This window comes from Microcebus murinus, chromosome X (assembly GCF_040939455.1).
Source record: "Microcebus murinus isolate Inina chromosome X, M.murinus_Inina_mat1.0, whole genome shotgun sequence".
Lineage (NCBI taxonomy): Eukaryota > Metazoa > Chordata > Mammalia > Primates > Cheirogaleidae > Microcebus > Microcebus murinus.
The window spans coordinates 24,384,913-24,411,548 of record NC_134136.1 but is presented as its reverse complement, the minus strand read 5'-3'; positions in this window follow the sequence as shown (position 1 = coordinate 24,411,548).

Below are 26,636 nucleotides of genomic sequence, written 5' to 3'. Positions count from 1 at the left end.
AGATTACTGCAATCTTTTTCTTAATTTCCAAAATTTTTTATTTGATTCTGAACAATTTTTGCCAGGGCATAAATTTTTTGAGGGCCTTTCTCTACTATTTTTGGCTGGCATCAGTGCTTTGCTGTATTTTTTGAAGTATGGCTTACTTGAAATGCAATGAAGTGTAATAAGCATACAAGTCTATATATTTTGACAAACACATTCTTGAAACCCCTAACAAAATAATGATACGGAACGTTTCTTTCAAACACTGATTTGTCTGTGTATTCCATTAGTTACTGAAAAGAAGACCATTAAGATCTTCCAATAGAGCTGAGGGTTTGCCTATTTCTCTTTTCAGATATGTCAGTTTCGGCTTCATTCATTTTGAAGCTCTGTTACTAGGTATATACACATTCAGGATTTTTCTGTCTTATGGAGGAATTTATTGCTTTGTCATTATAAAATATCTCTTTTTATCCCTGATTAGATTACTTGTCCTGAAGTATGTTTGGTCTAATATTAACGCAGCCACTCCAGCTTTCTTTTGATTACTATTTGCAGGTTAAAACTTTTCATTCTTTTTCTTTTAATCAATTGGTGAATTGATATTAAAAGCATTTTGTAGAGTGTTCAAAACACATATACATTTTTTAGTTACAGATCTGATTGAATTTAATATATCATCTTGCTATTTGTTTTTGTTTGTCATAGCTGACTTTAATTCATTTACTTCTTTCCTGACTTATGTCTGGATAGAGGATTTTTCTGCCTCCAATTTCTTCACATTTTTAGCATGGTAGAAAAATCCTAGCAAACTGAATTCAGATGCTTATCAAAAAAATAATCCTTCACAATCAAGTGGACTTCATCCCAGAGATGCAGAAATGGTTCTACATAAGCAAATCTATAAGTGTAATTCACTACATAAATAGAAGCAAAAAGAAAGACCATATGATCTTCTCACTAGACGCATTCAACAAAATTCAACACACTTTTATGATAAGAATGTGTAACAAAATAGGCATAAAGACATACCTGAAAAGGATACAAGCCATATATGACAAACCCACAGCCAACACCATCCAATAAGTTGCGATCTTCTTTATTTGTCTGTCACTCTCTCCAATTTTGAGGGCAGCAATTTGCCCTGTGACATCACTTCTCTTATGGATCTGAGAAGAGTTGTTGATTTTTCAGTTTGCTCAGCTTTTCACTTTAAGATAAAGTGAGAAGTTCCAAATTTCTTATATGCTTATATGCCGGACCAGAAACCTCAAAAGTTTTGCAGTTCTCACAGGCCAAAGTTGAGGCCTAGTCAGGAAGTGGATTCACAGGAGCATGACTAAAGCTTGGTCTAACAGAGAGACTTTGTCTGAATCAGTAATCAAATATCTCTCAAAAAAGATAAACCCACTACCAAATAGGTTTACTGTGAATTATACCCAATATATAAAAAATAATTAATATCCATCCTCCTCAAAATCATGCAAAAAAACTACTTCCTAACTCCTTCTATTAATCAGCATTACCCTGATACCAAATTGAGACAAAGACACTTAAGAAAACCACAGACCAATATGCCTTATAAATGCTAACGCAAAAATCTTGAATGAAGTACTAGCCAAACAAATTTAATAGAATATTAAAGGACTTTACAGAATGAAACAGTGGGATTTATTTACAGAATGTAAGGATGTTTAATCCTAAAAATCAATGTAATATATCTCATTAAAAGAATGAAGGAAAATAACCACATGATCTTTTCAATTGATGCAGAAAAATCACTTTTATAAAATTCAACTCTCTTTCATGATATAAACAATCAATAAACAAGAAATAGAAGATAATTATGTCAACATAATAAATGCTATAGGTAACCAAAAAAAAGAAAGACAAATAACACTCTACTCAATGATGAAAGACAGAAAGCTAACCCTTCATAACATTGAAGACATTATTCTAAATGAAATAAATTAGACATAAAACAACAAATATTTTACTATTCCTCAAATATTGTATGAGGTACTTAAAGTACTCAAATTTATAGAGACAGAAACTAGATGGTGGTTTGCAGAGTATGAGGGTAGGAGTGGTACTAAGAGTTAGTATTTAATAGGTACAGAGTTTCAGTTTGGGAAGATGAAAAAGTTCTGGAGAAAGATATAGTGATTTTTGCACCACAATGCTAGCATACTAATGGCACTGAATCAAAGGCTTAAAAACGGTTAAAATTGTAAATTTTATGTTATATAAACTTTGTCACATAAACAAAAAGAATTAGAAAAAAATACATACAGAGTTCTTCTCCATGTCAAAGATGTATCAGTTAAAGGAAGGATACTAAAAAAATTAACTCTATCCCTGTAGTGAGTGTTAAAAGCACCCTTCTTCTTACATCATTGGCAACAATGTTATTTGCAACAGATGAATAAAAAACAAAACGTGTTATATACCTACAATTGGATATTATTCAACCTTAAAAGGGAAATAAATTCTTAGCAACCATTTTTCTCTTAGTACTTAGCTAGCTCACTTTTATCAGTCTCTTGCTTTGTTTCTTCTTTTATCCATATACTGTACAGTGTATGTTTCCATATTTTCTTCATTTTCATAATTAATGCCAACTAAATGCTTTACAGCTTTTAGAAAATGGTTGTTGAATTATATGTATTCCAAAATGTTTCAATAGTATGCTCTTCCTCTGTAGCATGTATGCTATAGTTTCTTTTCCTTTTTTCTTTTCTTTTTTAATTTTTGTTTTCTCAATCTATGAATATACCTTCGTATAGATTATTTTCTGTTTAATTCTCTTTGAGCAAGTAAAATCTACCTCTCAAATCTTAAATTGGAGGCATAGTTTATATATACATCAAGCTTCATGTTTGCACCCTTTTACTGGTGTTATTGGGCTCCATTGACAAAGGATCTCATAGGTTGTTTTTCTGATCAACTAATTATGAAGAATAGAGTTATTAAGAAACCATATAAAGGATTTTGCAGTTATTATCTTACAAAAATCATAGATTAACCACTATAACTCTCAGAATGCACCTTTTGTGTGCTTGTTAAAGATTCAGTTATTTACTACTGTCAAAATCACACCTCCAGGGATAAAATGCAGCCCCCTTTTCCTCTTTCTTTAAGGAAACTAAAATGAAGGGTGCATGCCTTGAACATCTTATAAATTTGGTCCTGGCAATAGGAGAGTGTTTACCTTCCCATTACCAAGAGAATTTCTCTATCTCTGAGATAGAGTTATGCAGTTGAAATGTGTTCATGGGCATGTTCTGTTTTTCTCCCATGTGATCCCATCACTAACTCTACCCTATAATTTCCTTCTGTGTCTTAGTACTTAAATTTTAATCTTTTTGCTATTTTTTATAGCCCCAATTATTCTAATTAGAGCTTAAACCTATAATAGAAGATATCCCTTCCATTTATTGTCATATCTTTAGGTAATGTTCTTAATTTATAGGGCTATTGTCACATTGTATCATTTCCTTTTTGTATGTATTCTTGAATTAGACTATGCTAGTCTTTCCCAATTATACTTCACAGTTCATAATTTTCCATTTTTAACGTTTATTTTGATACAATTTCAAACTTTAAAAAGTTTCAAGAATAATACAAGTAACTGTCATAAGCTCTTCATCCAGATTACCAATTTTTTTTGTAATTTCCAGATATTTACTTTATTATTATTTTTTATTATAATCTCTGAGATTTATTTATTTAGTTAGTTAGTTTTTATTTTTTTATTTTAGCGTATTATGGGGGTACAAGTGTTAAGGTTACATATATTGCCCTTGCCTCCCCTCACCCCTCGAGTCAGAGCCTCAAGCGTGACCATCCCCCAAACGTTGCACATCTCACTCATTGTGTTTGTATATACCCATCCCCTCCTCCCCCCTCCCACCTGCCTGACACTCAATAAATATTATTCCTATATGTCCACTGAGGTGTTGATCGGTTGATCAGATTACCAATTTTTAAAAGCATTTTCTTTCATTTGTTTATCATTCTCTCTCTCTCTGTTTCTCTCCTTCAGAATCATTGCAGTAAGTTCAATCATCATACCCCTTTAATCCTAAATTATTCAGCATGTATGTCTTAAGAGAAGGGCATAGATAATCATAGTAAAATTATTAAATTCATGGAATTTAACATTGACAAAGTATTATCTAATTAAATCCCATATTTAAGTGTCATCAATTTTTGCACTAATGTTCTTTTAAATCTACTTTTCTTCCATTACAAGGTCTAATTTAACATTACATATCACACATAATTGACAAGTCTGTTTAGTATTCTATAATCTGGAAGAATTCCTCAGCTTTTCTTAATGTTCTTAACATCAATATTAAATACACAGGTAGTTATTTTATAGAATGTTTCTAAATTTAGCACTGTCTGATTTTTTTTCATTAATAATCTTAATCATCAATAATCTTAATTCAGATTATTCCTTTGGGTCAAGAAAGAGTCAGAAGTTCTTTGTTCTCCTTGGTGCATTTTATCAAAATGAATATGGATGTTGGTTTATATCATTATTGATGATACTAACTTTGAACATCTAACTAAGCAGTTCAACAAGATTATTCCATTGGAAAGATATTATTTTTATGTTTAAGTAATACTTGGGAGGTACTTAGAGACTACCTAAATATTTTATTTCAGATGAATCCCTCCACTCACTAGTTTTAACATTCATTTATAATTTTCTAACCCTGTTATTCCTTCTGCGTTTATTGGTTGGCACGAAAATGTAAGGATGAACATTCCATTTTTCCATATATTTGTTTATTCATTTATATAAGTTAGAACTCATGTATTCTATAATATTCAGACAATTGTAATACATTACTATAATAATTTAATTTGATGTAATGTTTCCTCAGTTTTGACCAGTGGGAATTCATTCAAGCTATCTCCTGTGTCTCTTTGACATGTTCCTGTCTTTGAGTATTTCTAATTTTCTGGCACAAGTTTTTCCAAAACCATCTTGTACTCTTCTTTCTCTAGACATAGATTTAGCTATTTCTCTAAGGATCTCAGGAGGCTTTTGGTGGGGAATGGCATTCATAAATGAAAATCTGATTGCTAGGTTTCCTCATTCCTAGTGGGGAGTCATTGATTTGAGGTCCTGTCAGCAAAGAATTTATATTAATATGTTGAATACAAATCTGATGTCACAGGATTAAAAGAAATATACATTCTAGTTTTCAGTCTTTCAATATCTGTCATTCTCTTCACTAGATGTGAGAAAGCTGAATCTCACTATTCTCAATATACCTACTAATTTGTTCCAGCCTCGATTACATAGAAAGTTTCAGAATGCAGAACCCACACCACTGTGGAAAACGAGTCTACTAAAACAAATATTTGCAGTTATTATTTTGTGAGGAAAATCTCTATAAAGGGAAATACAAAGGTATTAATTGTACAGCTCACTCAATTTTGATACATATATGTACCTTTGCAAGTATCATCCTAATTAGAATATACAATATTTCTACTACACCCCAAAATTCCTTTATGTCCTTGTTCAGTAAATTCCTAACCATAGCAGGCAAACAACACTCTGAATTTATCACCAAACTACTTATGCCTGTTCTTTAACCTAAACCATTTTAGCTACGCCTCTTTGGATTATTTTTATGATAGTTACAAGTTATTGCAATATGCATCTTAATTTATGATTAGGCTACTTAGAATTAATATTGTAGCATTTTACAGACATGTAGAAATCTAAGAGCAGTGTGGTTATAGTTACATGCACAACTTTGTCATTGTCATATAGTTCACCTGAAACCATACTATACAATTTTTGGTTTGCTTTAAACAATTTGTTTGAGTAAATTAAAAATTACAAAAATATATTTATATTTGCCTATTCATTTACCATTGGTGTCACAATTCATTCCTTTCTGTATATCATATTTTCAATCTGGTGCTATAATCATTCTGAAGAAGTTTCTTTAGCATTTCTTTAAGGGGAAGTTTGATAGTAACAAATTCTTTCAGTTTTAATTTATCTGAAAATGTGTTTATTTTTCCTTAATATTTTAGGGATATTTTCACTAATTATAGAATTCTGGGATGACTGTTTTATATTTTCAGCATTTTAAAGGTAGTATTTCATTGTGATTTTTTAAAAATTTGCTACTTGATTATTTATGATGAGAAGGTAGTCATCATTTCTATTACTGTCCCATTGGATATAGTGATTATGAACTCTGGCTACTTTTAGTTTTACCAGTTTGAATATGATGTGCTAAGGTGAGAGTTTTATTGATTCCATTGTTATTGGCATTCAATGATATTCTTGGATCTCTACATTGATGTTTTCAAATAAATTTCAGAAAAATGAAAATAATTCAAATATATCCCCCCTCTTTGGGGGAGACTCTATTTCTTCATTTGATTTATCTCATTACTGATATAAGTACAATCTTATATCTTTCAAGAAGAGTATTTGCATGGTTTAGTTTTCTAGGAATTTATCTTATCTTGTATGTTTGTTGTATTTATACCTGAAAAACACCTGCTTTTGCATAAAATTCTTGGTCACATTTTCCCCTTAATACTCTACAGAAAGGCAATTCTTAATCATCAAGGACATGTGATGCCCCAAACCACATGTAGTGTTATGAAATAGGTTAGAGACATTCAAACCCTACACCACAATTAACAGCTCTTGATGTAAGTAATGCTGCTATTAGTGGGAGTGAGTCAGACACATAAAAGATGAAAAAATAGAAAAATATATGCCTGTTTCTCATTATTTTTATATTATTTAAGATTGTACTAAAGTGCGAAATCAGTTCATTTTTATCCCATGTGTTTAGTTTGTATATATATATATATTTTTTCCTGTTATATTATTAAAAACTTGAATTTTGCTCTGTAATCAGAAAACATTTCCAGTTTTGTCTAGATGTGGATCTCACATTATTTAGTGTGGAGGCTACCAATCTGCATACACATGATTGTTTTCAATTAAGGGGGAAAAAATCTACTGTTGTAAGTTTGAGTATTTATTTCCAATTGTTTTGATTTATTGTCCAGAGATACTTATAATTTTTAAATTGAATATCCACTTTCTGATCTCCATATAGATTGTTCACTTTTTTATTTTCACTTCTTTGCAGTTTATGGACTTTAATCTTATTTTTATGGCTTACTGTTCTTCTTTCATGAAGGGCATGTTTCCCAATATCTCATTGGTAATGTCAAAGATGTTTGCTTTTATTCATTTTCCTTCTTTGTACAAAATAACTTCAAGAGGATATGTTTTCCAAGCTTTTAGAAGGAGGTTCATTTCCCTAGATCTGCCATACATTTCAAACATTCCTTATAAGATTTTTTTTGTTCCTATTAAAATAGTCTAGAATCATACAAGAAATGTATGTGTAGTGCTTGCCATAAGACAGGCAATCTAGTTTGGATTGGCCCCAGTAATGTCATATAATTTTAATAGAAGTGGAAAATCAGAAATTTCACAGGAAATAAGCTTTGTAAATGAGAAGGAACATTGTAAATGTTTTCATGGCACATTCTTTTTTCCTGGATACAATTATTATACTTGACTGTCTAGTTATGGAAATCTAGTATGCCCACTCTTTCGTACTGACTGAATTAGTCATCTTTTTTTCCAGTGCAACAGATGGGGAAGTTTGATGTACCTACATAATATTCTAATTTTTACCATGTTAAAATTATTTTTCTACTAAAACTGCTTAAATATTCTCTAACACTCTAAACCTATAGACTACTTAAAAAAAAAAACTTAAAATCCCAGCATAAACTGCAGATGTTCCATTGGCCCTTACCTGCACAGTAACCCACAATTCTTTTTAATTTACTTACTTGCCTATATTTTCCAGTACACAACAGACTACCATTAGCCACTCAGCTTTAATGCCTTTATGGAGGTGAGGGGAGGGATGGTTGTTTGCTATAGTTTAAATGTATGTGTATCTCCCAAATTCATATTTTGAAACTAACTCTTAAGGTGCTGATAATAAAATGTGGGGCCTTTGGGTGGTGATTAGCTCATGAGGGTGGAGCCCTTATGAATGGGATTTGTGTTCCTAAAAGAAAGGCCTAAGGGACTTTGTTAGCCCATTTTTGCTCTCATGCCATGTGAGAACACAGCAAGAAGGTATCATCTATGAGGAACAGGTCCTCGCCAGACACAAAATCTTCTTGCATCTTGATCTTGTACTTCCCAGCCTCCAGAACTGTCAGAAACAAATTTCTGTTGTTTATAAATTATCCAATCTAAAGTATTTTGTTATAGCAGCCTGAACTGACTAAGAAAATTGTATTTCCTTGAACATAAATAAAAAATAAGATCTAAAGGTGAGGTGTATTTTTGGGAATAATACTCTGGCACTTTCACAAAAATATATCCATGCCAAAGAGGGATGGTTGTTCTGTTTTTTGGTTAATAAAGCTCTTACTATCTATCTGGCTGACAGGATTGCTATGCATATTGATCATTATAGAATTTATTTGAGCTCTGTGTCTCTCGTTATGAGAAGACATCCCTTTCCAAGTCTACCAATAGGTAGTATATCAGCCTAATGTTTATTTCTGAAGAAGTTATTACTTTTAATCTATTTATTGCATTTATAAATATTATAAGGAAGGTGAAAGAGGGATCAAAGAACACATTTTTAAAAACTCAGAAAGTCATTATTATGTTATTGAATAAAACATTAATATAACATTTCTCTTTTTCGCCATTATTCTATAATCACAACATTGTTTTCTTTGAACATTCACTAGGGTATTTATTTGGTGGAAATGTTCACATTTTTGATTTTTGAAAAGTATAAGATTTTCAGTTATTTTTTCACTTTCCAAAACCAGTCACACATTTCTTATATTTTCTTCAGGTTAAATTTAGATTAATCCATTAAAAAATTTTAAAGGAAATAGATTGCAGGTATTAAGTCTTAAGGAAAGGAGAGTCTGAGGAAAATTTCTTACTTTGATAATTTCATATTTCCCTGATGTAAACCTCTTTCCTAAGTCAACAGTTAAGTTTTCCCATAATTCAATCAAATTTTATTAAATCTTTAGTCATGAAAATGATTCTAGGCACTATGATGAAATACACGATTAGACATAATTTTTTTCTAGTCTGGGCCCTATAATATTACTGATACTTGCTTTAATTTTTTCATACCACCCAACCTTATAGACTATATGAGCTTAACTGAATTTGTAAAAATAAGCTAATTTGCTTCAGTTATGTATTTGTCATTAATCATTTATTCATTAGTTTTATAATTATTTACCAAGAAATCATTATGAGTAGTCACTTAACAATGTAGTAGGAATTCAAAAGTAAATACTGTGTTTCTCCTGACCTGACTAGGAGACTCACATGCTAGTGGAGAAGACAGAAACAAACACCAATGATCATAATAACTAATATTAATATCAACAAACACCCATGGGAGTAAAGAAGTAGAAGTGATTAATTTCTTCTTATACTCTGTGGGAGCAAGAGCCATGTCTTTCTGGTTCAGTTAATATCATCAGTGAACAAGTGCCTGTCATATGGTAAGCATTCAATGAATGAATAACATTTTTAAAGTATTCAAGAAAACTTCACAGAAGAAGTTACATTTGCATGAGTCTTAAGAGAAGGAAAGGTTATTTCCAGGATTAAAGGAATTGGAGTAGCTTTGCAGGCAGAAAGAATAACATGAGCAAAATTGCACAGAGATAAAAATGAATGATTTGTGTGAGGAGCATCAATTAGACAATTGCAGCAAATAATGCCATACGCGTTTAGATTTGGTTCTGGAAATGTTCTTTAGGTGCAGATTATGAGTGAAACTGGATGACAATTTAAGGAAATGGGATATTATTCTGTAGGTAATCAGGAATCGCTTATGATTTCCAAGCAACAAGATTAGGCCCTGTCTGAGTTCTTTATAATAATGAAGAGAAAAACAAAAAGGAAAGAGCATGTCTCAAACTTTTGCAAATATTTTTATAGTATTGTAAAATTCAAGATTAAGAAATTGTCTCCACGCATTGTAACAAAAATTTCTCCAAAGACTAAGATGTGCTCCTTTCCACACATGATTTTCTCTTAAAATTGGCATCTACTGTTGTAGACAAACAATCCAGTAAGCAAATAATGCCATGTGCTGATATGGTTTTCTCCTCCTGAACTTTTGTCACATTACAATTTTGTATCTAATCCTTTGTTTTATGAGAGGTTTGAGGGGTCTGGACAGGCATTGCATCTAACAACTATCTATACTGAAAGTTAGCCATTCCCAATCTAGGAGAATCAGGACTTCTCCTTTACAGTCATACAAATACTCTGGTTTTAAATACTACTTCATTATGACTGTGTGAGGACTTCTAGCTAAGAATGTTCACCACTAGGTTGCCATTAAAAAAATCATCCAGTATCTGTTACTTCTGCCTGTTATTTTTGCTGCAATCCTGGTGACTAAAAGATAAATTTATGAATTGTGTATTCTTGTTGGAAAGATCGTGACACATTTTATTAATAGTAACAAGTTATATATTTTCCATAAACATAAGAATTAGTTCTAACAAATGGATTCTGAATGTTTTCAAATAATCATAGATGGTATAAAAGCAAAAACAAAACAAAACCAAAAACCAAAAGATATAGAAGGTGAAATTGATACTAAATGGCCTAACCATGTTTCTGCCTCCACTGCTGTCATTAGAGCACAAAAAAAATTGAGATTGAAATTCTTACCTTACCTCGGAATGTGCATGTAGTTTTAAGCTGCCCTTTCAAGACAGCTGCTTTATGATATATTTTTTCAAAAGAACATGTTACAAAAGAGCATGCCCTTGTAACCATTCCATGTATACTTCCCAACTGCCCATCACATCTGTTGTAGTCCAAAGGTTGTTGTATGCCTCCTCAGTATAATAACTGTCAGGTCCATGGTCATGGTAAATTAAGGATGGAGACTTGAAAGAAGCTGTGTAGGTAACAAAAAATGTGATTACATTGACTTTAAGACTTATTTTATTTGATTCATGAATTTATATTCTCTTATTTAATCTTTGAACATTTTAAAGAAGTACTTATCAGGTAAAAAATATCACTAGTCAAGGCCAAAGTAATTGTACCAGTATTTAAAGTATGCAAGACGCCATATTTCAGTCACTGATATGATCCTTTATGAGTAACCTATTACAATTTGTTAGCGCAGAAGTGACCTTTTTCTTGTAAGCAAAGGGCACATTTTACAGCTTTCTGAACATGTCTTATCTACTTAGAAGGCTTTAGAAAAAAGTAAGATGTGGTGACATTTAGTTTTTTTCTAGTTCATTGACATTAACCTCCTGCTGCTGACTTTTAGATAGTCGTATATGGTAATTTATCAAGACAGAAAAAAATGAAAACTCTTCTCTGTATGTCACTGAAACTTGGTAAAGTATGAAGATAATAATAAAAGAATTGGGTTTAATAACTTCTGTTAGTGATCTAGTGAAGCTCTTAAAGGTCCGCAGGAAATACACAAAAAATCAAGGGCTTGAGAAGGTTTCCATCAAACTCTGGTCTTAATGAAAAACTCATCGCTCCAGCAACTGGCATTGCCTTTAAGCAGCAATCACTTACAAGCTCCATTTCCACATACTTAAATTCACATGAACAGTAGAAAGATCCCAAAATAGAAAATGATTCTGATTTTGAGCTTCTTCCCAATGTTGCTATATCATTCAGAATGCAATTCCATTCTAACTATGCCAAGCCATTCAGTATACTCAGTGCCTGGCCTTGCACCCTGTGGATCAATTCAGCTATGAAGTTAACAAAGTATGGAAGCTTTCTATGAGCACATATTCAACCATGCATTTGCTATCATTTTCTCTGCAGTGTGTTTAATGGATCTGGACATAAAATCTAAGACATTTCACAGACTGTTTGGTATGTATGGGAAATCACAGTTCAGAATGAGGTTTTCATTTCAGTTAATTTAATGTTTGGAGTCTGTCAGATACACTGAGAAATGGGTAGTTATAATATGTGTGCAACAAAAGAATCAGATCTTCCCTTCTCCTCCCCTATGGTTAGCCTTCCTTGAATGTGTTCATTAAACTGATAAATGATTTCCAACAGAGAACATTAGAAATGCTTCAGATATTGGAGAACAGAAAGAGAATGAGAAAAACTGAAATTGAAGTTAGAATTTCATAGATAACCCTCTGTTATATACTGGAATCTACCTCAGTCCTAGCAATTGTTATTTTGATATTGTAATTTTCTTTTCACTATTGATCATGATTATATTCCATATTTCAAATCAAAAGTGTTTCAGTCCCTTGTACTAATTACAGATAGCAAAGAAAGTTGAGCCCAGTGTGATGATAAAAATAATTCAATTATCTTTTATCTATATCAATATTAATGTTTTATATTTCCCAATTACCTAATCATGGGAGGGGATTATAAAACAGAAAACACATTTTGAAGAAGCATCTCATTTTATTAGAATGATTTGGAGGAAATGTCTTTCTAAGACATGGCTTTCTCTTTCTAAATGATTTCTCCTTTTATTATGATTTGGGTGCTTTATTCAAATAGCTATTATCAAATTTCCTGTGCTTTAAATCACCTAATTGATTTGTCATTTCCACCATTAGATAAACTCTTATTCCTTTGTCCAGAAACATTTACTTTTTCATATGGCTTTCCTTAGTATGACATAATTTTATCCATCTATTATCATTTAAAAATTAGATAGGTAAATTATATTAAGATATATGTGCAAAGCATAGATGTTTATTTAAGAATTATGACATTTTAAAATCAGAAAACTTAGTGATTTGATTATAAATCCGTTCAAGTTTTTATATGCAAACTTTGGAGGGAAAATAATTTCAAGCTATAACTAACTATAATCTGTTTTTCTAACATATTTGATTAATAATTGCTACATTTAAAGTACTTCATAATCTTGTTTTCTTGTGAATAAAAATTAGAAACTAACAATTCAATACTCAACATTAAGCCCTATTAAACCAGCTCTACTCAATTCATGTTATTTTGAGGGAGTGTTTAAACACTTTTATATCAGAACATTAGTGTTCATTATCCTTCTATTTTCATGAGATAAATGTAGCACTATGTCAGCCTTTCATGCATAGTCTTATGTGTATGTGGCCAAAGTGGTCCTTTGTATGAACTATGATCCATAATCTAGAGGTTGTTATAATTATATATTCTCTAAGCTAGGAAGTTGGCTAAGATAGATTTAAATCAATCTCCGAATTAAAAACAAATACTAAAATCAAGAAAACTGTGGTACTTTCTGTTTCAAGATGTAAATTACAGTTCTCTTCAAACTGATTTTTTGGCTTCAATTTTTTTTTTCTTACGCAAAAATGTGAATTGAATGAATGACACTGTTGCTCTTAGTGACCTCCAAGTAGCTGTCATGACAAAGATAAGGAATTGTTTATGAGCTGCAGTTAAACATGTGGGTAATGAGTTCTCTCTGCTTGTAAAACTAAGTAAATTAATCCTTTTTTTTTTTTTGAGCCAGAGTCTCGCTTTGTTGCCCAGGCTAGAGTGAGTGCCGTGGCATCAGCCTAGCTCACAGCAACCTCAATCTCCTGGGCTCAAGCGATCCTCCTGCCTCAGCCTCCCGAGTAGCTGGGACTACAGGCATGCGCCACCATGCCCGGCTAATTTTTTTATATATATATCAGTTGGCCAATTAGTTTCTTTCTATTTATAGTAGAGACGGGGTCTTGCTCTTGCTCAGGCTGGTTTTGAACTCCTGACCTTGAGCAATCCGCCCGCCTCGGCCTCCCAGAGAGCTAGGATTACAGGCGTGAGCCACCGCACCCGGCCTAATTAATCCTTTTTATACTTGTGTGAGAACTAAATCCATCAAGCCAAAGTTTCTAATTTCAAATCTCACTACTCTTCTTTACAAATCAGTAAACATTTCAGAATAAAGGTGATTGATATATTTTAGTTATTTCACTTCTAACTTTTCTTGTATGTGCATTCTTATGCCTTTGTTTCTCCATATTCAACAGCCATAAATTCAACAAATATGTAGTGATTGGTTGATTTACTATATTCACTATAATGAAATATACTCATTAAATCTCACCCAATGAATATGTTGAAATAGTTCTCTCTTATGAAGAAAGAAGGCTGCACACTAAAAAGAGAATATGATTATTTTCATGCTAATAGCTGTTTGCTATTATCAAAATATACAGAAAGTCTATGGGTCTTTATTTTTTTATTGTAAAATATTATGCGGTACACACATTTTGGTTCTATAATTTGCTTTTGTACAGTTTGAGTTAATAATTCTCTTTTAAAATTCAAGATTATTATGGGGTTGAGGGGAATCTGTTTATTCAGAAAGAAATACAAACTCTGAAATATGTGGCTTGTTTGTCAAACTTCCTCTTTTCTGCAACCATTCCACTGTAATGCTTCATTCCTTATATATTAAGCCTGCTGTGATCAAATTAATCAAGATGAAACTAGAAAAGAGAACCCTGAGAATTTAAAACAGATGAACTTTGATTCAGGTGATGGTTTTGCACTGGTAAAGAAAGCTTAAAAAAGCCAAACAGGGGCAGTGAGGCAATCGATATATTAGCAGTAGCAGAAAGCCCTTATCAATCCTAGACTGGAGAAATAATACTTTTGATAAATGATAGCTAACTATGATAGACCTATCTGGAAGTGGCTGGAGCAATGGGGGAGAAACAGCCACTTTTCCTACCCTCCAACCTCTTGTTGTTACTTCTATTAAGCTGAAAACAACTGACAGGGAAACACTGGAAACACAGTCTATGGTGGTCAAGCCACCTTCTCTATACAGAACAAAGAAGAGGAAGGATGAGGAATAAATATAAAGGCAAGTAGGTTGACGAAAAGCATGACAAATTATGGAAAATATAGAACAGGCTACCCCTATACTCAAGAAGTCCCAAGACACATAGTAATGACTCCACAAATGTCTGATAATTGGGAAATTTATTGCATACAATGTACATTTTACAGTAAAAGGTGAAGGGAGCTTTGCTGCAATGTTTCTGAGAATAAGCATTAAAACACTGAGAAATATTGATAGACAAGAGAGTTCTAATTCGGCTTTTATTTCATATTGTTCTCATCTGACCAATACATAGATGAAGCTTTATACACACACACACACACACACACACACACACACACACACATACACACACATACACACACACTACACACATATAACTACTACTTACTACTGCTTCAGTTTGACAAGGATACCTTGTAGCATGATTTCGGTGATGGATTTTTACATGAATCATGTTTCTTGAATGATCAGCCAAGATCTTAGGTCTACAAAAAAAAAATAGTTCAAATATATTTGGTTTATATTCCCTGACTTTGATCTCTGTTTTACAAATATCTTTATAGCAAGACTCATCTACCATTTTATCCTCAATGTCATACTTTGCACATACACAGATGATGAAAAAGATGTTTCTCAGCTAGATAACTCATTAAAAGGAATTATGTATACATTCATCACACTTTTATATACCTGCAATAAGAACATATATAATTCAAACATGTAAATTATATAGTAAGAATAAAAATTCAAAATGGCTCAAGTTATTTCAAAATGACCTTAAACTCATAATACTAGACAGAGAAGGACAGAAAAAGTATTATCTTTGTCAAAGAGATCAAAGCCTTCAAATCATCTTCTGTACACAACTGATTTTGATCCCTTTCATTCAATGAGTTGTTAAATAATATAAAATTTTTCTTTGGACATTCTCATATCATCTTTCCTTTTTTGTTCTCCCACCATCTATTCTTTTGCACAGTTCTAAGTACTCAGTAAACATGTGATAATTTTATACATTCCTAATAGAGTCACAAGAAGTATTTTTTCCTTTTATTTCCTCATATTATGGGGATACAGATATTGTTAAGGTCACATACATTGCCCCTGCCACCCCTCCCCCACCCCGCCGTGCTGGAGCTTCAAACATGTCCAACCCCCCAGGTGGTGCCCACCGCACCCACCATGTAAACATACACCCTTCCCCTCTTCCACCCTCCCAACTGCCCACCACCCGATAAAGTTTTTTTTTTTGAGATTTTAGTTTGCCTCTCCTTAAAAAGGGTTAAAGGTAATCCCTTCTCTCCCACAATGCTCACCACATCCCTAAAATGTGAGTCTCTCTGCCTGCCCCCAAATCTCTGGTGAACACTGTCACTATTTGAGCACCATAGATTTAATCAGTCAGTACCAATTCGATGGCGAGTAGATGTAGCCCATTTTCCAGATCTTGTGTCACCTCGCTTTATATAACGGGCTTAAGCTTAATCCAGGATAGCATAAATGGTGCTAGCTCACTGTCGCTCCTTAGAATTGAGTAATACTCCATTGTGAGCATATACCAAATTTTGGTTATCCACTCATGAATTGACGGGCATTTGGGTTGTTTCCATGACTGTGCAATAGTGAATTGTGCTGCCATAAACATTCGGGTGTGGATGTCTTTATAATAGAATGCCTTATGTTCTTTTGGGTAGATGCTCAACAATGCTATTACTGGGTTGAATGGTATTTCTATTTCTTGCTGTTTGAGGTATCTCCAAATTCTTTTCCACAGAGGTTGCACTAATTTGCGGTCCCATCAGCAGTGTAAGAGTGTTCCTGCCTCTCCGCATCCTCGCCAGCATTTGTTGTTTTGGGATTTCTTGATACAGGCCATTCTCACTGGAGTTAGGTGGTATCTCATTGTGGTTTTGATTTGCATTTCTCTGATGATTAGAGATGTTGAGCATTTTACTATATATGTTTGCAGGCCATTATCCTGTCTTCTTTGGAGAAGTTTTCTGTTCATTTCCATTGCCCATTTTTTGATGGGGTTGTTTGATTTTTTCTTGTTAATTCTTTTAAGTTCTAGATAGATTTTTGTTGTTAGACCTTTATCAGAAATATAGAGAGCAAATATTTTCTCCCATTCTGTGGGTTGTCTATTTGTTCTAATTATAGTTTCCTTGGCTATGCAGAAATTTTTTAATTTTATCAGATCCCATTTCTTTATTTTTGATGGGGGTCTTCCTCAAAAATTCTTTGCCTAGACCAATATCTGATAGGGTTTCCCCAATATCTTCTTCCAGGATTCTTAAAGTTTCATGCCTTAGGTTTAAGTCCATTATCCATCTTGAATGAATTTTTGTGAGAGGTGAGAGGTAGGGATCCTGATTCACTCTTCTGCATGTAGCTAATCAGTTTTCCTAGCACCATTTATTAAAGAGAGAATATTTTCCCTATTGTGTATTTTTGTCTGCTTTATCAAAGATTAGGTTACTGTAAACTGATGATTTCATCTCTGGTATCTCAGATCTATTCCAGATATCAATGCTTCTGTTCTTGTGCCAGTCCCAGGATGATTTAACTATTATTGCTTTATAGAACAGCTTGAAGTCAGAAATACTGATGCCTCCCAGTTTGTTCTTTTTACTTAAGATTGCTTTGGCTATACATGGTTTTTTCTGGTTCCATACAAAGTATAAAATTATTTTTTCTAGATCTGTAAAGAATGCTGCTGGTATTTTGATGGGGATTGCATTGATTCTGTAGATCACCTTAGGTAAAATTAACATTTTAACAATATTGTTTCTACCAATCCATGAACAAGGTAGATTTTTCCATCTGTTTAAATCATCTTCAATTTCTTTTTTTAGTGTTTCATAGTTCTCCTTGTATAAATCTTTTGTATCTGTCATTAAATATACTCCTAGATATTTAATTTTCTTTGCAGCTATAGTAAATGGTATTGCATTTTTTATTTGAGTTTCTGCTTGATGGTTCTTGCCATATATGAATCCTTCTGATTTGTGTATATTGATTTTATAACCTAAAACTTTACCAAATTCATTTATCAAATCTAGGAGTCTCTTGGATGAATCCATGGGGTTTTCTAGGTATAATATCATATTGTTGGTGAAGAGTGAGAATTTGATCTCATCTGCTCCCACTTGGATGCCCTTAATACCCCTCTCTTGTCTGATTGCTATAGCTAGGACTTCAAGCACTATGTTGAATAGGAGAGGAGATAGTGGGCATCCATGTCTAGTTCTGGTTCGAAGAGGGAATGTTTTCAATTTTTCCCCATTTAGTATGATATTAGCAGTGGGTTTGTCATAAATGGATTTGATAAAATTAATGTGTCATGGCCCATTTACAGGATGGAGGATGAACACAGAACACAAAACAAAGATGCAGAACACAAAGAAAAACACGGACACACATATAGACAGTTGACTCGAGTAATAATACACCGGGTCAGTTTTATTTTTATACTCTAAAAAATTAAAGTTAGTTACTTGTATGTAACCACCCAGGCATTTCAGCAATGGCCATATGTTCCAGAATGCGTAGCCTTAGGGAAGAAAATATCGCCTGACTCAGAATTTCCAGGTGGTTGCTCTAGGTGCCAGGCATAGATCATGGACCGAGATTAGCAAGGATGGGCAAGACAAGCCTCAGGGGACATTTCTCATCCCCAGCTTCTCTTAGGGTGACCCCCTAAATTTTAGGCTGACCCCCAGTGGCTGTGCCTGGCTTAGGTCACCCCTCTTCTTGAGGGGTCTTACCCTTCATTGACTAACCAGCCATCTTATGGGGTTTAAGCAGCAATCACAGGAACAATATGTTTATTGTGTGGCCTCCAGACCCCCAGTGCTGTGGGGCTGGGTAGCTTTTGCTTACCTGCAGCTCAGATCCTTTGTTATGCCTCTAGGCAACAGCCTTGTTTATCACAAGGACGCTGTCCGGAGCACATGGCTTTTACATGCTCTGGGCAGAACACATACATTACTCACTAAGTTTAATTCTTAAACTAGGAAAATATATGTCAGTCCTCTACATTAATGTATGGGCCATCTATGCCTATTTTGTTAAGAGTTTTTATCATAAAGGTATGTTGGACTTTTTCAAATGCTTTTTATGTATCTATTGGCAGAATCATATGGTCTTTGTTCTTGATTTTATTTATGAAGTGAATTGCATTTATAGACTTGTGTATGTTGAAACTGCCTTGCATCCCTGGAATAAAGCCCACTTGGTCATGGTGAATTATTTTTTTGATGTGCTGCTGAATTCTATTTGCTAAAATTTTATTTAGAATTTTTGCATCTATATTTATGAAGGACATTGGTCTGCAGTTTTCTTTTTTGTTGCATCCTTTCCTGGCTTTGGTATCAAGGTGATATTGGCTTCGTAGAATGAGTTAGGAAGGATATCTTCCTTCTCAATGGTGTGGAATAGTTTCTGTAGTATAGGTATGAGTTCATCTTTGTATGTTTGGTAGAACTCTGAAATGTAGCCATCTGCCCCAGGACTTTTCCGTTTGGGGAGGTTTTTAATTACTGCTTCAATTTCTGAGCTTGAGATTGGTCTTCTCAAGAATTCTGTTACCTCCTGGGTGAACTTAGGGAGCTTGTATGAATCCAGGAATCTGTCCATTAAGTCTTCATTCTGTAATTTTGGGGCATATAGATTTCTATAGTAGTCAAACATAATGTTGTGTATTTCTGTGGTGTCTGTTGCAATCTCTCCTTTTTCATTTCTTATTGAGTTTATTAGAGTCCTTTCTCTAGCCAGAGGGCCATCAATTTTGTTGATCTTTTCAAAAAACCAGCTTCTGTTTTTTTGATCTTCCATATAATTCTCTTGTTCTCCATTTCATTTAGTTGTGCTTTGATCTTAGTTATTTATTTTCTTCTGCTAGGATTGGAATTGGTTTGCTCTTCTTTATCCAATTCCTTGAGTCTATTCATTAGGTTGTTGGTATCTAATCTTTCTGTTCTTTGGATGTGAGCATTTATTGCTATTAGTTTTCCTCTCAGATCTGCTTTTGCTATATCCCACAGGTTTTGGTAAGATGTGGCTCCGTTGTCATTTTATTCAAAGAAACTCTTGATTTCCCTCTGAATTTCTTCCTTGACCCAATAGTTATTCAACAGTAGATTGTTTAGTTTCTATGACTTTGTGATGTGGTGCATATTTCTGTTAGAATTGAACTCTAATTTTATACTATTATGGTCAGAGAAGACACATGGTATTATTTTTATTTTCTTAAATTTTTGAGATCTGCTTTGTGGCCTAGTATGTGATCAATTTTGGAGAAGGATCCATAGGCTGCTGAGAAGAACATAAATTCAACTTTATTTGGGTGGAATGTTCTGCAGAGATCTGTCAGACCTTTTTGTTCAAGAGCTTTGTACTTAATTTCTGTTTGGAGGATCTATCCAGTTCATTTAGTGGCGTGTTGAAGTCCCCTGCTACTATGGCAGTATCATTTACATTGGTATTTAGTTCAGGCAAGGTTTGCTTTATGTAATTGAGTGCTCCTGCATTGGATGCATAAATATTAAGAATTGTTAAATCTTCTTGTTGGATCTTCCCTTTCACCATTATAAATTTCTTATAGTAGCATTAGGAAAGGAATACAGTAAGCAATCAACATTTTGAGATAGTACTGTAGTAGCCCCAGGCATAGAAGTCATAGGACATTGGAGATTTCAGGTATGATCTCTGGCAGAACCTGGATAAAATCATTTCTAGAGAAAAATGGTACCAACCTTGGTAAGGAAATACTTAATGCAGCTGAAACATGATGGATAAGATTATAAAAGGAATTGAAATGGAATAAAAAAAGAAGAGTCTTAAAAATGTATGAGAAAATCTTAGGGAAACACTGTTTCAGGGGAAGAATGGGACAACTTGGAAAGAAGAAACATCTCTTGGTGTGTTTGTAGTGATGGGAAAAAGTAAATCAGCAGTGGAAATTAAGGGTAGTACAAAACAAAAAGAAAATCGAATCACAGAATCAGAAGACACGTAAACTCTTTCCTTGACCAAATAAAAATAGCATCAATTAAAATAAACTGCATTTCACCACACCTCTTGCTATGGTGAGCTAAGAAGGCAAGAAGTCACAAAAACACCTCATCTCTGATTCCTATTGCTGGTCTTGAAAAAATAAGCATTGAAAGAATGAACAGAAAACAGAAGACCAAAAACCATAGGAAACTATTATTAGAAAAAACCAGAAAATAAATATTAAAACTTACATGTTGAAGACTCTTCTCAAAAACAAAATGAAATAAAAACAAAGCAAAGGAACCCTGACATATCATCCCAAGTTATAGGAAAACCCCCATCTATTAACTGGCACATCAGGCAGGTCTTTTGGCTGATATTCCAGAAGACAGCATTGTCATCATAGGAAATGACAGCTCCATGCATGTTTTTGCCCTAAAGACCTTCTAGTGGGGCAGGATGTGAGGTGGAAGACATTAATGATCCTGTCCCTGTGTAGGGCTAGGCTACTGTGAGTGTTTGTATCTTAATTTTTAAGAAAAAATTTTAAAAGTAAAAAAAAAATTCAAATAGAAAAACACTTATGGAATATGGATATAAATAAAGAAAACATTTTCGTACTGCTGTACAATGTGTTTGTGTTTAAGCTAAATGTTATTACAAAAGTCATAAAATTAAAAAGTTAAAATATTTAGACAGTAAAAAAGTTACAGTAAGCTAAGATTAATTTATTATTGAAGAATGGATGTTTTTATAAACTTAGCGTAGCCTAAGGGTACAGAATTCATAAAGTCTACAGTAGTATACAGTAATGCTCTAGACCTTCACATTCATTCATCACTCACTGACTCACACAGCAACTTTCAGTCCTGCAGGTTCCATTTATAATAAGTATCATATACAGGTGTACCATTTTTAATCTTTTAAACCATATTTCTAGTGTAACTTTTCTATGTTTAGATACACACTTACCATTGTGTTACATTTGTCTGCAGTATTCAGTACAGTAACATGTTATACAGCTTTGTAGCCTAGGAGCAATAGGCTATACCATATAGCCTAAATGTGTATTAGACCATACCTTCTAGGTTTGTGTAAGTATACTTTATGATGTTCCCATGATGACAAAATGTCCTAATGATGAGTTTCTTAGAACTTATCTCCATTGTTAAGCAGCACAAGACTGTAATTACATTTGGAAATGCATCTCAACTATTTTATAATTACACTAAATATGCAAAAATGGGTAAATTGATGCTCAGAAGAAGGCAAAAATTGTAACTCCCTTAATCCAAATTCTGAGGAAAATCTAGCACTTTAAAATGTAAAATGAGTTAGCAAAAATGTGTTGAAGCATTAAAGTTCATTTCTGACAATGGAAGTTACAGGGATAACTCTGTGGGCAGGGATATGATAATATTCTAAATGTAATAATTATGAGACACTGCTTGGAAATTTTCTATAAGTAATTCAGATTTAGATTCAAATAACTTCTATTGAGTACCTAATGAACTAGGTGATTTCACACATTGTATCTCATTTAATCCTATCAACATCCTTGAGGGTAGTATTATTCTATCTATACTACAAGTAAGAAAACTGAAGTTCTTAGAAATAGACTAACTTGTTTCAAATAAAAGGTAAAATACTTATAGATGACCTGAATTCAAGTCCAATCTTTAAAAGAAATATCATTAATATTAACTGCTAGGGATTATTGACCACATATTATTGTCAGTCATTTGCTTAGGAATTTAGTAATACATTTTCTTACTGTGAAAAACCTTAGGAATTAGGCACTAATATTATCTTAATTTTTAATGTAGTATAAATATATAGAGTTAATATTTTCTATTTAATATTATATAGAGGTGTATAACTCTTCAATTTTATATCTTACATTTGTATGTGTACTTTAAAGCACATTTTCTCCTTTGATTTTCTTAAAGACAATGTATGATGAACAGACACAGTACCACCTGCTATTGTTTGAATATTTGCCCCCTCCAAAATTTATGTTGAAATTTAATCTCCAATGTGGCAGCACTGAGAGGTGAGGCCTTTAAGAGGAGAATGAATCATGAAGGCTTTGAATTAATGTATTAATGGGTTATTGGATTAATGGATTATCATCGAGTATGACTGGTGGATTTATAAGAAGAGAAAGAGAGAGCTGAACTAGCATTGTTGGCTCACTCACTATGTTATGCCCTGTGCCCACTGGGATCTTTACAGAGAATTTCCTTAGCAAAAGGGTCCTCACCAGACTGTGACACTTCAATCTTGTACTTCTCGGTCTTCATAAATGTAAGAAATAAATTCATTTTCTTTATAAATTACTTGGTTTTATATATTTAGTTAGAAGCAATGGAAAACAGATTAAGGCATTGCCCAGATGAGGCCATTGAAGCTTAAAGAAAATAAGGATAAGTGTATAGCATTAGTAAGTTGTAGAGCTACATTTAGAAATAAATTCATCTAATTCTTGGTCCAATGGTCTTTGGTTTAATTTATTTTAAAAAATATATACGTGTGTGTGTTTGTGTGTGTGTGTGTGTGCATTCCTTTGAATCAATGATGATGACCCCGCTTTATGTGAATGAACTAATATTGTCCATGTCTGTTACAAATTATATACATAGCTCTCCTGCTCAAATAATCAAGGTCAGAATTTGGTCCTCAGTGTATTTTGATATTTACTCCTTACGTCAGCAAACATGTCCATGTTTCAATAGTAATGAAGTATTTTCCTTTAATCATTTGAACACATCATTAAATGTATGAACTTATTCTCAGGTAAAATTATCATTGATTCCAGTCCAGTAGATTGCTTAACTGGAGCTCAGTGCCTGAAATTCAATTGAGTTTGTATGGACAATCCAATCAAATACAGACTGACTGACCACTCAGATGAATAAATTAATTAAGGAGTCGTTGTAGAATCTGGAAGGAGGTTTTGTTACCACCTTGGCCTTATAAAACATACTGAAAATTTTGTGTGCATGCAACAGTAATATATTCAGGAATAGAGGTTACTCTCAGTATTATTTGCCAATATAGTTCCTGTTGTGAAGTGTCTCTGTCTCCACTTTGGTCCCTTAGGAATTTGTCCCAACTGCCTTGTAGAATGTATGGAAGCTTAAATGAATCTCTTGTCTTTGCTTGCAAAGTTCTATCACTTTGCAGTGGAAGAACCAGTAAAGAAATAGCAAAGTAGAGCAAGGATTGGCAAACTTGTTTGTAAAGGCCCAGATAGTAAATATTTTAGGTTTTGCAGGCCATACTCTTTTTGTTGCAACTACTCAATTCTGCTGGTGTAACAGAAAAGCAGTCATAGAAAATACATAAACAAATAATCTTGGCTGTGTTTCAATAAAACATTATTACAAAAAAAAAAAAAAGGTAGTCAGCTGGATTTGACCCAGGGCACTACTTTCCCAACTTTTGTGCTGGAGTCAAGGAAAGTCTATATTAACTACTGAGGTCCAACTATACAAAACTTTCAGACATATTAAAAACTTTCTATTTGTATTATGTAACACATTTTACTCCAAATAATATAGCTACACATTTAGTATTCTTAGAGCAGTTGATGGGTAGTTATCTGTGTCATATTAAGCAAAGATGTTACTTTTTGTATTTTCCTTCTTCTGGTGCAATTCTTGTTCTCTCCTGACAGTTCAGCGAAAGCTGTGAGGCCAGATAAAGCTTCCCCACAGAGTTCTCTCTTGTGTATAAGTTTTGCTGCTGGAAATGATAAATCTACACCTTTCATAAGTCTCTGTATTCAGAACTCTCGGATGCATAAAAACATCCTAACCACAAGCGAAAATATAATAAGGGAAATTGAGAGACAATAGGGCTACTACAAACTTATTAACAGACAAATAGATGAAGCTGAAACAAGACCACAAGAATAACATTAACATGAAGGTTTATAAGACACTATTAAAATTTTTCTTATTACATAAGAAATATATAATATGTTATTACATATTATTGTAATAACAATATGTTATTATATAAACCAAATTTTTTTTCAGGCTTGCCTTCTTAACAGTCATTAAACTGTCCCTATAACAGGTACATAAACATCTTTTATTAGCTAACAGAAGATGTAGAACTTTCTTATTTATTCAGCATTTTATCCACAAGACAGCAGGTCAGAGCTCCTCTGAGATCTTATCTATCCTAAATGCTTCCAATTCTAGCATCCACTTTTAAAATAGCATTTTTACAGGTAAAGGTGATTAAATAAACTTTCATTAGTTTCAGAATTTTTTCTTATTCTTAAAATTATGATCCATATTTAAATCAATATATTTTATTTCTAGGTATGTTAGGTAGCACATAATATAAAACTTTAATCAAGATTTTGCCTTCTAGTTACTTTTGAGCACTTCTTTACTTTTAAAGGTCATGCAACCTTCAAAATGGACCAGAATTATACTTACTGTCTCATTCTGACAGATTCTACATTTACATGCATATATGTGTTCTGCTTTGACATAAACACCACATATTTCATATATAATTCATGTGGGCAAATAGAAAAGAAGATTTAAAAAGAAGAAAAGGAGCAATATCAACAGATGCTTCCTTTATTTATTTTTTATTAAAATCTGTAGATAAATTTATGCATTGTACTCACAGTGATACAAAAACATTTTAAAAATACACATGTTCTTCATAGACAGTTGAAATTTTTACTTACCATCCCATTTCAAATGACTAGCCCTTTTTATTCAAGGATTTTATAACATTAAAATAATTAAAGGATTCGTTCAGATGAAGGATTAGTTTCTTAAATCACAATTGCACTGCATGTACTTGTATAATAAACTTGGTGAGTTTTTTAAAAGCACAGTAGAACTCCCCAAGTCTTATACAGTACTAGTCAAGTTAGAATTACAGGCATTGCTCAAATTAACATCAAATTCATAAATGGGAAAAATAATCCTCTCCTCTTATTGGCTGTTATATCATTGGTAAGTTACCTCTAATAGAAGATAGTGTAATGCTCTGAATATTTTTAAAGACAATAGATTTAATCATTGTAGTAGTTGTGGTGATAATAATAATGCCTTCTTATATTTTGTGGAGTGTCAAAGGCTTTCAAAACACTTCTTTGCATTATCTTATTTGATCATTGAAACAATTCTATAAGGCAGGTTTTATTTCTACTTTTACAGATTATGTAAGGAGGCTTCTGAGATTTTCTTTTATTATTTCAAAATATTATGGGGGTACAAACATTTTGGTTATATATAATGCCTTTGCCTTACCCAAGCCAGGGCTACAAGCATTCCCTTCTCCCACACAATGCACTCTGCATACATTACTTGTGAGTTTACCCCAAACCCCCACCTGACCGGCACCCAATGAATATTACTACCATGTGAGCACTTTAGTGTTGATCAGTTAGTACCAATTTGATGGCAAGTACACATGGTACTTGTTTTTCCATTCTTGTGATACCTCAATTCAAAAAATGGGCTCTAGCTCTATGCAGGATAATATAAGAGGTGCTAGTTCACCATTGCTTTTTGTAGTTGTGTAGAACTCCATGGTATAGATATACCACATTTAATTAATCTACTCATGTATTAATGGGCATGTGGCTTGTTTCCATATCTTTGTAATTGTGAATTGTGCCGCTGTAAACATTCGAGTGCAGATGTTCTTATTATAGAAGGTCTTTTTTCCTTTGGATAGATGCCTAGTAGTGGGATTGCTGAATCAAATGGTATTTCTATTTTTAGCTCT